Below are 16413 nucleotides of genomic sequence, written 5' to 3'. Positions count from 1 at the left end.
TAACGTCATAGATCAATGTCTACATCAGATCATGCAGCAGGATGGTCAGACTTGAAAGAGCAGACACCACTCACATTGCGGGACTACTGGTCATTCAGAAATTAAATCAGTGTACCAAATGATGTCCTGTATAAGGGACCAAGGTCATTATATCTAAATCTCTAAGGCCAGAGATGCTAGAACGCATACATTCAAGCCACATTGGGGGTGATGCATGTTACAGACAAGGGAAAGATACATTGTTCCGGCCCATCATGCAAAGTGAGATCAAAGACTTTGTCAGAAACTGTTCAGTACAGCTCATCAACACCTACTAAAATTATAGACAGAGCACTGTTTATTCCCGGAGCGAGCTTCAGCTACGGTCCCCAGACAGACTAAATTTATAGACATATAATAGACTTTTAGCTGTTATAATACACACAGAAAAAGGAAGATGTTACATATGTTATCCTTATGTCTGGGCCCACCGTGTGGTGCAATGTTATTGGTTAATATTGCCAGGCTTTAGCTGTGACCTGGATGTGTTTGTGTTCTGTTACTACTTTAACATGCCTACTGTTGTTGTGGGATTGCTACACGTGGCATACTGCGATCGCACTGTAAAATACGCGCACACTCGCACTACAACATTTAGTTATTTATATATTTCATATATAAAATGATTCCGATCCACAGTGATTTATGAGCAGATAGTATTTAGTTTATTATTGGTTTATATATTATGATTATATGTACACTTTAGTGTTAGTTAAGGTTCAGATTATAGGAAATGTGTCATGTCTGATATCATTTTATTCCACTATTCATCAGCAGTTGTCCGGTTATTTCGTCGTAAAGATCGCATATTGCATACTCTAGTTATTGATGTTAGGGAATTAATAGTCAGAGTGATATCAAACTGTAAAATGCTAATGGACTAGTTGTAACTGGTTTCTGGGCGGGAGAATCATCTGGAATGTTGACCTCAGCCTTTGAGGGGGTTGTTTGAACTAGCCTATGACCTGTTTACACTGGACCCACCTGAAGTCTGGACCTATAGAAGCAAGCCACGTCATCTGCATTGTTTTCTCTATAACACTAAATGTATATAATCATAGCTGCGCTCCCGCTAGCTTCAGTCATTCTCTGACCACAGTATTCAAGAGTGTACTACTGTGCACTGGTACCCTTGGGAGCGCAGCGAAGCGCATTGCGAACGCAGCGGTATGTATGTATCTTTTGGTATTGGCTGTACTGTACTGTATTATATTATAATCATGTATTGAACTGTTAAACTTTACATCTGCTAAAATAAATCACTTTGTGCGTTGGAAGCACAATACAATCGCTTGGGCAATGCTTATTTGAAAACGATAGAATTACTTTAATACTACAGTTATCTAGAAGTTTGTGTGTGAGTCCTTATTCCATGCATCAGAAACACTTATCTCCTCTAAGTGGGGCTGGGGTCGAGATGTAGGAGTATTGGTGAAAAGAATAGCTTCCATTTTGTACATATTATTAGGAAGGTTGGTTTGTGTGTGCTTAAGGCAGATTACAGAAATAAACAGTGCAACCTCCTGGTGCCTTGAAAGAACTGTATTGTCTTGAATTATCTGCTAAAACGTCCTGCATTCTGTAGTGACAAACATAATAGTGTTAGCAACAAAGGCATAACCGGCTCTTTTATTTTTTGCCTTTGACTTTGGACAGTAATGAGTAGAGATGGGCGGGCTCGGTTTCTTGAAAACCGAACCCACCCTAACTTTGGGGTTCCAAGTACCGACCCAAGTCGGCTCGGTACTCTCGCGTCTATTCGGATTCGAAAACAAGTCAAAACGTCATCGGGACGTCGTTGGATCTCGGATCTCGCGGGTTTTGGAATTTATAAATACCGCCCTCCACCGCGATCTAGCGCCATTTGAGAGAGGGACAGAGAAGGGGTAGCACAGAGTATAGAGCAGTTTGTCAGGCAAAGTGATAGAAGAAAAAGAGGAGGGTGGTAGCAGTGTTAGAGAAAGCTCCATTGCTGAATTTCTCATTGATGAAATCCTAATATACCAGTTATTGCACTCTTTTTTTCTGAATTTGCACTACAAAGTGTAGGGTCTGATATACACCATAATAGAAGAGCAGAATTTCTCATTGCTGAAATCCTAATATACCAGTCATTGCACTCTTTTTTTCTGAATTTGCACTACAAAGTGTAAGGTCTGATATACACCGTAATAGAAGAGCAGAATTTCTCATTGCTGAAATCCTAATATACCAGTCATTGCACTCTTTTTTTCTGAATTTGCACTACAAAGTGTAAGGTCTGATATACACCCTTATAGAAGAACAGAATTTCTCATTGCTGAAATCCTAATATACCAGTCATTGCACTCTTTTTTTCTGAATTTGCACTACAAAGTGTAAGGTCTGATATACACCGTAATAGAAGAGCAGAATTTCTCATTGCTGAAATCCTAATATACCAGTCATTGCACTCTTTTTTTCTGAATTTGCACTACAAAGTGTAAGGTCTGATATACACCCTTATAGAAGAACAGAATTTCTCATTGCTGAAATCCTAATATACCAGTCATTGCACTCTTTTTTTCTGAATTTGCACTACAAAGTGTAGGGTCTGATATACACCATAATAGAAGAGCAGAATTTCTCATTGCTGAAATCCTAATATACCAGTCATTGCACTCTTTTTTTCTGAATTTGCACTACAAAGTGTAAGGTCTGATATACACCCTTATAGAAGAACAGAATTTCTCATTGCTGAAATCCTAATATAACAGTCATTGCACTCTTTTTTTCTGAATTTGCACTACAAAGTGTAGGGTCTGATATACACCCTTATAGAAGAACAGAATTTCTCATTGCTGAAATCCTAATATAACAGTCATTGCACTCTTTTTTTCTGAATTTGCACTACAAAGTGTAGGGTCTAAATAAATTCAAGGCCGATTACTTCTGTTGAAGCACTGAACACTGGCAACTATTTGGGGGTGAGCAATGGCACAGTCTTTTGGGAAAAAGTATATGAAAATCATATTGTGACCTGTGAGGTGCTAAAAATTGACTGGAAATTAGTGTTATTGAGGTTAATAATAATCTAGGTACAAAATAATAGCTAAATTATGTGATTTTCCCAAAAAAAGTGTCATTTTGTTAAAAAAAGCAAAACAAAACCAAAACACACGAGGGCGGTTTTGGCAAAACCAAAACCCGAAGGTAATCCAGATCCAAAACCAAAACACGGAGGTCAGTGAGCATCTCTAGTAATGAGCCCCTCAATCTGCCAAGATCTTGGTTTAAGCTATGTAGTTATTATATTTCTAAAGTAATTGGATAGTTAAATATACCACACAATGCACTTTATTTTGAAATAAAATGTATTAACCTTTGTGGCACTATATAAATAAATAAATGATGATGATGATTGTAAACTTTAAGCAAAGATCCAGAGAAAATTAAATGTCTAATCTGACATTTTCCAAAATATGGGGCCCATCTATTGCAAAAATATAAACTTGAGATCATGAAATCATCATCATCATCATCATCAACATTTATTTATATAGCGCCAGCAAATTCCGTAGCGCTTTACAATTGGGAACAAACATTGATAAGACAATACTGGGTAATACATACAGACAGAGAGGTAAGAGAACCCTGCTCGCAAGTTTAAAATCTATGGGACAATGGGAGTTAGAAACACAAGGGCAAGTGCTACATCATATTGCACAATGGACCAGCTAGACTGCAAAGGTAAAAGTATTGAGTGTGCTGTGTGTGTGGCAATGTTAGTCAGAGGGTTGTTGTCTTGTGTTAGCTGTGTAGAGGATGGTAATAGGCTAATCTAGAGAAATTAAGATGATGGTTGAGGAATATCATAACCTTGTCTGAAGAGGTGGGTTTTCAGTGAACGCTTGAAGGTTTGGAGACTAGAGGAAAGTCTTACTGTGCGTGGGAGGGAATTCCACAACGTGGGTGCAGCCCGGAAAAAATCCTGTAACCGAGAATGGGAGGATGTGATGAGAGTGGAAGAGAGACGTAGATCTTGTGGAGAACGGAGGTGTCGAGTAGGGAGATATTTCGAGACAAGTGAGGAAATGTATGTCAGAGCAATTTTGTTGATGGCCTTGTATGTTAGTAGAAGAATTTTATATTGGATTTGTTGAAATACAGGTAGCCAATGTAGAGACTGACAGAGTGGCTCAGCAGAGGAATAACGGTTTGTAAGGAAAATCAATCTAGCCGCTGCGTGCAAAACAGATTGTAGGGGTTCAAGTCTGACTTTGGGAAAACCAGTAAGGAGGGAATTGCAATAGTCGATGCAGGAGATGATGAGTGCATGAATTAATGTTTTTGCGGTGTATTGTGTCAGATATGTGCGTATTCTGGAAATGTTCTTTAGGTGTATGTAACATGATTTAGATATAGAGTTGATGTGGGGAATAAACCACAGTTGTGAATCAAGGATTACACCATAGGCAACGAGCTTGCGGGGTGGGATTTATGGTCATGTTATCAACAGAAATAGAAATGTCAGGCAGGAAGCTTCTGTTTTTGGGTGGGAATATTATTAATTCAGTTTTTGAGAGATTGAGTTTGAGTTGGCGAGAAGACATCCAAGATGAAATGGCAGAAAGACAGTCAGTAACGCGAGACAACACAGATGGTGAAAGATCAGGAGAGGATAGATAGATTTGTGTATCATCCGCATAGAGATGATACTGAAATCCAAAGGAGCTTATTAGTTTTCCAAGAGAAGTGGTGTAGATAGAGAATAGCAGAGGACCTAGGACTGAGCCTTGTGGTACTCCAACTGATAAAGGAAGCGGAGCAGAGGTGGATCCAGAGAAATTAACACTGAAAGAGCGATTAGATAGATAGGATGAGAACCAGGATAGGACAGTGCCTTCAAGACCTAGGGATTGTAGCGTTTCTATGAGGAGAGAGTGGTCAACAGTGCCAAATGCAGCAGAGTGATCCAGGATTAATTAGAAGATTAATGAACATCACAATAGGGCTGTTTGCACTGTCGATCTCTAGGGTCCCTTGTATAACGAACAGCAACTTGTGATGCTTAACACTGATGCTCCAATTAGCGCATGTTACTCATCAGCTCTCCTGCATGTGTGTCACAGGTTAAAGCTTATATGGCACTAGCCTCTGCCGATACACAGTGCAGGCTAGCAGGACATGTGACACAAGCTGCTAGGCTTCTTTCAGCAATAGCAGACAAGAAGCCAATGACAGCACTGTCTGCTTTTGAACAGTGAGCTACAGCACTAACCTGAGTTGATGGTAAAATGCAGCTCGTTATTAGAGTATGAATAAAAACAGGCTATGCTCTTATTGGCTGAACTGTCTATTTTTGCTAAATGAAATCTAACAGCCACACTGGTGCACACTGTCTGCACCAGTTGACATTGAACATGCAGCATAGACCCAATGCCACAGTTTAAAAAAATAATAATATTAACAAAAACAAATGTTAAACATTAGTTTGGGGTTAATTGCCCTGTCTACTATCTTGCCAGTTTAAACTACAATCTTGAGCTTAACAAAGCCACCAATGTTGATGTTTTGTAGTTTGTAGGGTCCTGTTTTAAGAGAGATTAAAGATTCTTGAACGGGAATAAACACATAAATCCCCATCTTAAGAACTAAAGGCCCAGGGACAAATATGTTATATAATAATACCTCAATGTTTTCCAAAATGTTTATTTAGATCATTAGCACCTGGCAAGACCGCACATTCACCAATCCAAAGCATTATGGAATCTTTTTAATACATCGTTAGCTCTCCCTAAAATAAAACTGTGATGCAGTGAGTTACTCCAAAACTGGATGACCTTATCATAACTGTGTTTTAGTGAATAAACATATACCTAGTGGGTATCTATGTACTTAATTTTCTATTTCAATGTGTATTGCTTTTCCAATTCAAATATAAACTAAAGCAAGGTATAAGTGCAAGCAAACATCAGAGATATAATGTTTGTTAATACATACAGAGTAGAATTAGGAAAATTCATCCATTGTCTTTAAACCTAATCTACTAGCTCACTTATATAAAATAACTAGCAATAATGTTACCAATATATTTAAACATTCCAGTACCCAGGTACACATGTGCCTTGAGACACAGTTAGCCTCTTAATTTAGGATTGTTTTGCATATAAGACTTGGCATCAAATATGCCTATACATATTAGGCTTTGCATATTAGGCATGGCACATAATATGACTGCTTATTAGATAATATTATTATTATTATTATTATTATTATTACCATTTATTTATTTAGCGTCATTAATTCCACAGCGCTGTACAGAGAACTCACACACAGATACACAGACAGAGACAGTCAGAGACAGACAGAAAGAGACAGACAGAGACACACAGACACACAGACACACAGACTAGGATCAATTTGTTAGCATCCAATTAACCTTCCAGTATGTTTTTGGGAGGAAACCGGAGCCCCTGGAGGAAACCCACCCAAACACAGGGAGAACATAAAACCTCCTCACAGATAAGGCCATGGTCGGGAATTTAACTCATGACGCCAGTGCTGTAAGGCAGACATGTTTCACCTTTTTATACTTGGATGTGGATATGACTCAACTATTGGCATTACATTGCTAGCCCTGTTTTCTAGGCACCAGATAGAGTTTATATTCTCCATTATATAATTGGCACCAAATATGGCTGACTTTTGGAGCTGGCTTCTGCAACAGGTGTTACCAATAAAGAGGAGGCAGTTGTGCAACAGGTGGTTTGGGCAATGCTGTATGTTTAAAGTAGAGATGCTCAGGCTCGGTACCCCAAGAACCGAATTTAGCAGATCTGAGCCGACACAGTACTTTCGCGTGCCCTCGGAATTGAAAACGAGGCACAACGTCATTGTTACGTCGTCGGATCTCGTGAGTTTTGGATTCTATAAGTACAGCCCTCCACGGCGATCCAGTGCTATTTGACAGAGGGACACCGAAGGGGTAGCACAGTTCTTGACAGTCTCTAGTGCAGTTGGGCAGAGTCATAGGTAGAAAAGAAAGAGGATGGGTAGCATTGTTCTTCAAAGTCTCCAGTGACATTCAGGAGAGCTCCATTGCTAATTGTCAATGCTGAAATAGAAATAATATATCTGGCAGGCTTGGTCTTCTAATTCTGCAGCCACATTGTACTGTGTTATATAGGTAAAATACAAAGCGAAGAGCTCCATTGCTCCATTGCTAATTGCCATTGCTGAAATAGAAATAATAGGGCTGGCAGTCTTGGTCTAAATCTGCAGTTACATTTTACTGTACCATAGCTCACTCAGAAACAGGAGAGGTGGCAGGGTTACCATGCTCAATCAGACTTTCCCACAGCCTTCAAATCTTAAGATGCTCTTTGAAAACCCATCTCTTTCTCAGAGGTGACCTTATCCTCGTTAACACTATTCACACTAATGCACCCTCACAACTATCCCAATCTCTACTCTGAGCCACACGTGCTTCTCTTGTTTTAGCTGTGCCCTCTTCCCTTTAGAATGTTAGCTCTCTAATGAGCAGGGTCCTCCATACCCTTTGTTTTCATGTCTCATTTTGTCTGTCTTGTCTGTTTATGTTTTTTACGTATGTCTTGTTTTATGTATGTCCTTGTCTTCCCTACTGTATGGCGCTGTGGAGCACTGTAGTGCCTTACAAATCTACGATAATTAGAGTAATAATAATAATAAAAATAATAATAATAATAGTATGACTCTTAGTGAAGCAGATGATACACAGAGTAGCCTGCCTCTGAAAAATGCTACGTTCTTGGGTAAATGCTGTTGCTGTCCCTGCTGGTAAAGGCGAAGCACCAACCCAGTGGGCTGTCACAATCATATAATCTTTAGTTTGCCCAGTTCCGCTTGTCCACATATCTGTGGTTAAGTGTACAGTAGGTAGAATGGCATTCTGTAGCCCAATAATTACATTTTTACGAACCTTCTGGTAGAGGTGAGGAATAGCTTTTCTAGTAAAATGGTGTTGTGATGGAATGTGGTAATGGGGACAGAAGACCTCAAGTAACTATATAAAACCAGCTGCATTAATAGTGGATATTGGACGCATATCTAATACTAGCATAGTCTGTGATTCGCTTTTTGACTGGGTGACAGCTTTCATACTTACTTCCTCTTGCACAAGGTTGTTTAACAGTCAATTGTTGTAAACTACTAGTGGTCTTCTTCTTGGTCTACTCCTGGGATGAAGATCCACCCCCAGCAGCAGGAGCAGCAGTGGGACTAACGCTCAAGAATTCTTCTGAGGAGTCCTGGATAAGGGAGGAGTCATCTCGTCTTAGAAACTTGGATGCAGGACTAACTCCGATCACTTGTGGGGATATTGATGATGAAGGTGTTGGGGGTGTAGATTGCAGGTGCTGGAATCTAGCTGAGAGAAGGGAGGTAGCTGATGTTGGACTGCTTGTTGTTATTTTTTAGCATAAGTTTCTGATTTTCACAAAAGCTTTCCATGAACTCCCTTCAAATGGCGTAACATGGATGTGGTTCCTAGATGATTAAGGTCCCTACCTCTACTGAGTGTGGTTTTACAATGTTACAAATGGCTAGACAACTGATGTCAGGATTTGGGAACAAAATAATTCCACACATAAGAGGTGGATTTTTTGGTCTTATGCCCAGGCATGACAATGGCCTTCTTCGTATCACTGGCAAGAACTGCTGCAGTTTTTGTTTTAAAGTGTATGAAAATGATATTGTGACCTGTGAGGTGGTCAAAATTGACTGCAAATAACTTGAAATTAGTGTTATTGAGGTTAATAATAATGTAGGGGGAAAAAGAGCAAAATGATGTGATTTTAGCAAAAAAAAAAAATAGGTATTTTAGATAAAAATAGGGATCCAAAACCAAAACACGCAAGGGCTGTTTTGCCAAAACCAAAACACAAAGTTAATCCAAAACTAAAACCAAAACCAGAACACGGTGGTCAGTGAACATCTCTAGTTTAAAGTCACTGGCTATGTGATATGTTCAAATAGCTGACAATTTAAGGTGACTACCTTTAAATTTAATGGTTATTCTCAGCAATACTTATTCTTAAAAAATAATCAGCAATGATAAAAGTTTCTCAATATGTCCATGGCCGGTGTAAAAGGAATCACACTAGTCTCCTCATTGAACAGCTTAGCCGTTGTTGCCCATATATTATAGGAGAACGCTTACTGTTTCATAAAGTATTTAGTATCACAGAGCTCAGCATGGTGTTCTTGTATGGTGAATCAAAAGTCTCAGAGAGAAGCATTTTCTGCTGTAAAAATGGTCAACCTGTGCTGTGATTCTTTTTATGTGAAAAGTGCAGTTATTTTAAGTCTAGAACAAATAAATAACACACTTGATAGATGTTGTACACAGTGTCCATTTAATCATTCTAGCATCCAACTGCCCTCTTTTGCCATTCACTTTGTCATTTTTTATAAAATCAAATATTACTAAAGCAACATTATTATTATTAGTCTGTATAGCAACAATTTATTATGTAGCATTTTATAGTCCTTCAGAGTCCTTTACAGTCTAAATTATCTACGCCAACACACATATGCTAGGGTTAATTTTGTCAGAAGCCAATTCAATATTTTTATGGAATGTAGAAGAAAACCAGACAACCCACAGGAACCCCAAAACCAACACATGGAGAACATACCATTTAAACACATAGAGTGCTCAGTCACATGCACAAAAGTGCAAAATGTGGGTACATACTGCACAGTTTTTAACTGTGTACAGTTTTACTGAACATTTGTTGATTTTATTTTTTTTACTTATCTCCCAAATGCCTGCTACAAACAGACCCTTGTATTGGTAAATATATAGTATGAAGTGCCTCTGCTTTTTATAAATCATTTATACATATATATAAGCGAAAAGGGTATCTTTCGTGGCACTTGCAAATGTTTACTTGGGGGAAGACACATTCATGTGGATACATGCAAAAAATCAGATTTCATTTTTGGGGTGGACAGAGCACATATTTCAAGACGTGCCCAAATTTTCAAGTGGCCATACAGTTTTTTTAGTCTTCAAAATGACAAAAAGACAAGATTTTTACACTACCTCAGAAGTGGCTGTAATTTAAATTGGACCTTTACATTCAATAGGATGCCTTATTTGGAACCTAGTAGCATTTCACATAGAAATCACATGAATATGCACATATTAATCAATGTGGGGATGTGAAATTAGAGTGTTAAATTAGGACACTTCAAACAATGGCAGCCAAAATATCACCTTACTATCATGAGTTCCATAAAACAGTATGTATAAAAAGTATTCAAATAATATTATTATTATTATTATTATTATTATTATTATTATTATTATTATTATTATTATTATTCATAATAATAATAATAATAATAATAATAACAATAATAATAATAATAATATCTGTTTAGGACACAAATTATATGTGATTATATCTAAAAATCATAAATACACTTCATACTGTATTTTTACCCTTATGATTGTTTTCTTGTAGAGCAAATTTGGGAGACTGTGTTGCAATTCATAAACTAAAAAAATCATCATCCACCCACATTTTGCACTTTTTGCACTAGTGTGTGGAGTCTGTATATTCTCCCAGTGTAGTTGGATGTTCCCTGGATGCTTCATAGTCCAAAAATATATTAGTAGGTTAAGTGGCTTCTAACAAAATAAACCCTAGTGTGTTTGTGTACGATAGAATTTAGACTGCAAGCTCTGCGGGGGAATAGATTTATGATGACTAAACATGATCTTGTGTATATTGTGTTTTTTTTAGGTTTGAATACACACAAGTTCCGTGCAAGTTGATTCTTTATTAAATCAAGCCACATTTTTAAGAAAATATTTTATAAATAAAAAGTATAAATAATGTTCCTCTAACATTTCTACTTTTTAAGTATTGTCACCTTGATACCTGTTTAAACCCATTTTTTAGATTAGCTTTGGAATACATAGTTCTTATGTTGCTCGATTGCTTCTCCCCTTAGAGATGGACCGTGCCATTGTTACTGAAAGGAATACCATATACAACCTCATCCTTAACAGAATCCAGGTCATTTGTGGGTTCTTGGGCTAATCTTTGAATAGGAATAAGCTGGACAGTCTTCCCTATCGGTTTAAGGCAGAAATACCATCCTTACAATGTAACAAGCATTAATGTTCAAATTGTAATTTCACCTCTGTACAACACCTTGGAATACACTGGATATACAAGACACAGGGCATGATATCCAATGGGTCACCAACCTAGACTGAAGAAGGGACAGAATACAAGATCTAACCCTGGAGCTAACCACTACCATGAGTTGAGGTTAGGCCACATCCACACCCCTATATGTGTAAAGATTTTGATTCCAGTTTATGTAGTTTTTTCTCATCAGTTTGCCACCAATAAATTGACAAAGTACACTAAAGAGAAAAAACTGAAGCTATCTGCCAGTTTCTCAGTCAGTTGTGCTTTGACTGGTTAAGATGTCTCTAATTAGGTGGGACATTTGTTCATAATTAAACATATCACATCCTACTGACACTAGTATATTGTTTCTGAAACCCTTCCTTTAGAAATAATGGGGGGAGTGTGTGTAATGTCCCCCGGACACTTCCAAGAGCTCCTCCTCCACATAGCAGAAAAACAGAAGTGATATAAATAGTTATGGCTATAATGTCTTGTCATGGGTTGAACCAAAAACTTGAAGTTTGCACATTGCTAGCTTCAGTGTTCCCCCCGACCAATATGCAGTATATGCACACAGATACCTCTTGACCTAAATTGAGTTAGCAGTGCTTTTGTTTCTTTCAAAACATGCAACACCGAAGGAGAATATAAGAGTAACAAATATGGACCAAAAATGTTGCTCCATACCATATGTAAATGAACCTTTCATTAGTTGCCTAAAGTTAGAAGACATGGGTAATATGGAATGCAGACTCCTTGCTGCATTCATGCCACTAAATTGTTTCGGTTCCTGCACACATCTGCATTGCCTTGTCTTCTGGACCAACATGAAAGTTATGAAGGAGGCCCAGCCAATCATTTATTAGTCCCACATAATCATATTTTAATGGTACATCTTTTTGTGTCTGCATAAACAAATCCTAATAACTGTTTCTCCCGAATTCCCTGGAAAACATTTCCACAGTTTTAGTGGGTTATACGGTTCTATTATTAAACAAAAAATAAATATAGCATCTGTTTTCGATTAAAACCATTTTTCAAAACTACACATATATAGAAGAGCCATTTGGATTCCTCTCTTTTCTTCTTATTGCACCTATTTGCCTTTATTTCAGTGCGTTCAGCTTCCAAGTAACACCATGGACAGTGACGCATACAGCAATAATTTTTCCCACATAATTTTATATCCCAAACCTTATCTGAAGGCTCAGTTAGGGTGAATGACATATCGATGGTTTGTGGCTGTTAGATCTGTAAATCATTTCATTGCATGTCATTTTCACTCGGAAACCAATTCACGATTCATGAACATAACTTTATTTTTTAAAGTGCTAGGCATATATATAAAAAACAATAAAACTGACATGGTAATTTTATCTGTTGGAATGCAAGACATGAAGACTTCTATCATAGATTACAGGGGGTAAATGTTTCAAGCTGCGATTTTCTCGGGCGAATTGAAACTCGTCGATGTATTAACCTGAGATTTCCTGTAAATTCACCGGAGATGAGTTATTGTAAAAATAGCTGGTTTCAAATAGGGATGTGCACCGGCGACTTTTGAGGTCTCGTGTTTTGTGTTTTGGATCCGGATTTTCGTTATTTTTGAGGTTCGGATTTGTCTCGCAAAACACTTGACGAAAGGTCTCGGTTCGGATTTAAGGTATTGGATTCGGATTTTTTTTGAAAAAAACATAAAAAGTTTAAAAATCAAGTTTTTGGGCTTATTTTCACTCCTAGGCTATTATTAACCTCAATAACATTCAATAACAAGCATTTCCACTAATTTACAGTGTATTGTGAACACCTCACAATATAGTTATTAGTCCAAAACGTTGCAACAAGGTATCTTTCTGGACTGCGTAGAGGAGTGGGTCACCACAATATATATTAAAAACCCTGAACTTTTATGATTCGCACCAATAATTGTACCTGGACTGCGTAGAGGAGTGGGTCACCACAATATCTTAAAAACCCTGAACTTTTATGATTCGCACCAATAATTGTACCTGGACTGCGTAGAGGAGTGGGTCACCACAATATCTTAAAAACCCTGAACTTTTATGATTCGCACCAATAATTGTACCTGGACTGCGTAGAGGAGTGGGTCACCACAATATCTTAAAAACCCTGAACTTTTATGATTCGCACCAATAATTGTACCTGGACTGCGTAGAGGAGTGGGTCACCACAATATCTTAAAAACCCTGAACTTTTATGATTCGCACCAATAATTGTACCTGGACTGCGTAGAGGAGTGGGTCACCACAATATCTATTAAAAACCCTGAACTTTTATGATTCGCACCAATAAATGTACCTGGACTGCGTAGAGGAGTGGGTCACCACAATATATATTAAAAACCCTGAACTTTTATGAATCGCACCAATAAATGTACCTGGACTGCGTAGAGGAGTGGGTCACCACAATATATATTAAAAACCCTGAACTTTTATGATTCGCACCAATAAATGTACCTGGACTGCGTAGAGGAGTGGGTCACCACAATATATATTAAAAACCCTGAACTTTTATGATTCGCACCAATAAATGTATCTGGACTGCGTAGAGGAGTGGGCACTGGGCACCACAATAAAATATATAAAAAACCTTCAACAGATCTGCATTACACTACACATACGGCTGCTCCTCCATCCTCTCCATCATATACATGTTGGAGTTTTAGCGTGTGACAACCTCTTGTTTTTGATAATGTCAGTGCATTTGGAATATTTTTCAATTTGCCCCACACCACTGAATGTACTTTATCTATGATACGCAATACGCATCTATCTATCTTGACTGCGTAGTGTGGTGGCCCCGGTACACAATTTGGTACCGAGGCCACAATATAATTTAAAAACCCTCCACGTGTCGGAATTCCACCAAACAAGTATCTGGACTGCATAGTGGGGTGGCCCCGGTACCCAATTTGATACCGGGGCCACAATACCTCCTCCAAACATGCTCCAGACAATTCGTCATTGACAGACCCCAGACAGACAGGGTTGTAGTGTTATTGTTTGACTTTGTAAACCCAAAAAAATGTCCCTGTTGCACATAGTCGTGCAATGAAGACTGACTTTTTCATTTAAAGGCACGATCTTTAAAGTGTAGTGTTTGTAAGTCTAAGTCATATTATACTTTTGGTAAAATTGGTTTTTTTTGTTCCTCTTTATGGTAATTAATTAGTAATAGAATTAAAGTAGGAAATAGAATTAAATAGAATTAAAGTAGGAAATAGAGTGGTATAGAGTTGTAGTGTGGTATAGATAGAGTGGTCCACACAATATAATAATAAAACCCTCAACTGGTCTGAATTCCACCAAACAAGTATCTTGACTGCGTAGTGTGGTGGCCCCGGTACACAATTTGGTACCGAGGCCACAATATAATTTAAAAACCCTCCACGTGTCGGAATTCCACCAAACAAGTATCTGGACTGCATAGTGGGGTGGCCCCGGTACCCAATTTGATACCGGGGCCACAATACCTCCTCCAAACATGCTCCAGACAATTCGTCATTGACAGACCCCAGACAGACAGGGTCGTAGTGTTATTGTTTGACTTTGTAAACCCAAAAAAATGTCCCTGTTGCACTTGCACATAGTCGTGCAATGAAGACTGACTTTTTCATTTAAAGGCACGATCTTTAAAGTGTCAGAAAGAGAGAGAAGACACAGGAGAGGAGAGTTGTAGCTGGGGACCTGGGGTGGAAGCTCCCAGGCTCCCCCAGCATTGCCTGGAAGTCTGAGCGTGGTGACTGAGCCAGGGCAAGGAATGTGTGCCCTGGATGAGGGGGAGAACTCCATGCCACTATAGTGAACCCAAGAGAGAGGGGGACACTGCACATGGAAGAGGCCCTGGAGTGAGGGCTGCTACAAGAGGCATGGTAGCTGTAGTGTCAGATCCTGAGGCTGAGAGTACACAGAGTGACGTGTCAGAGCACAGGAGACATTATCCCCGCAGAGGAGGGATGAGCTGCAGTTGAGAGGTCTGTTGTTGAAATAGGACATGCACACTTTAACAAACCAATCATTTCAGCGACAGGGCCTACCAAACAACTTTGACTGAAATGATTGGTTTGTTTGGGCCCCCACACCAAAATAACAATTCATCTCTCCCTGTACAAACTAAACAGGCTCTACTGAGGAAAGATGTCGTCCTCATCCTCAACCTCTGATTCCTCTCCCCCTACAGTGTGTACTTCCTCCTCCTCACACATTATCAATTCGTCCCCGCTGGACTCCACAACCACAGGTCCCTCTGTACTATCTGGAGGGCAGTGCTGTACTTCATTGAGGAATTGATTATTCATTTTTATAAACATCATTTTTTCAACGTTGTGAGGAAGCAACCTCCTTCGCCGCTCACTGACTAGGTTCCCTGCTGCACTAAAAACTCTTTCCGAGTACACACTGGAGGGGGGACAACTCAGGTAAAATAGAGCCAGTTTGTACAGGGGCTTCCAAACTGCCTTTTGGAGTTCTACCACGTCACTACCTCTAGTTAATTTAGATTGCAAGGCTTGTAAATACTTTGAAGATAAAAAAAGCAGGCTGCACAGACTGTGGAGCTAGAAAGTGAAATTAAATGGACCACGTTACTTTGGTGGCTATCTATGCCCCCCCCCCCTCCCCGCCCTACACTTGTAGTTGAATATAAAAAAAGCAGCCTGCATAGACTGTAGAACTAGAAATTCAAATATACAAAAAAATGGACAAAGGCAGTTTGCTATCTATCTGCATCAGATCCCCTCTCCACTAGGAGTAAAATAGAAAACTATTCAGCCGTTATATAATCTAGAATATAAATAGAAATTGAGAAAGGCAATTTGGTATCTGTCTGCATAATAATCATCAACATCCTCCTCAGCGCCAGCTACATCAATATCCTCCTCCCGGTGTACAACATTCACACCTTCATTAGCCAAATCTGTAACTGGACTGTGGGTGATCCTTCCAGCATATGCAGAGGGCGTGCTGCAAATGCTGGATGGAGCCACCTCTTCCCGTACAGTGATGGGAAGGTCAGGCTTGACAACCACCAACATCCTTGGACTCACCTTGTGGATTTGTGATAATTTCTCTTTAGAAGGCAGAGTTGTTTGCTGTTTTGTTGCTGACAGCATAACTCTCTTAAATTTTTTGTAGGGGGGGGGAGGAGGAGGAGGGCTAAGATCCGTGGGTGAAGCTGAACCACTAGTCATGAACACGGGCCA

This window comes from Mixophyes fleayi, chromosome 2 (assembly GCF_038048845.1).
Source record: "Mixophyes fleayi isolate aMixFle1 chromosome 2, aMixFle1.hap1, whole genome shotgun sequence".
Classification (NCBI taxonomy): domain Eukaryota; kingdom Metazoa; phylum Chordata; class Amphibia; order Anura; family Limnodynastidae; genus Mixophyes; species Mixophyes fleayi.
This window is presented reverse-complemented; position numbering follows the sequence as displayed.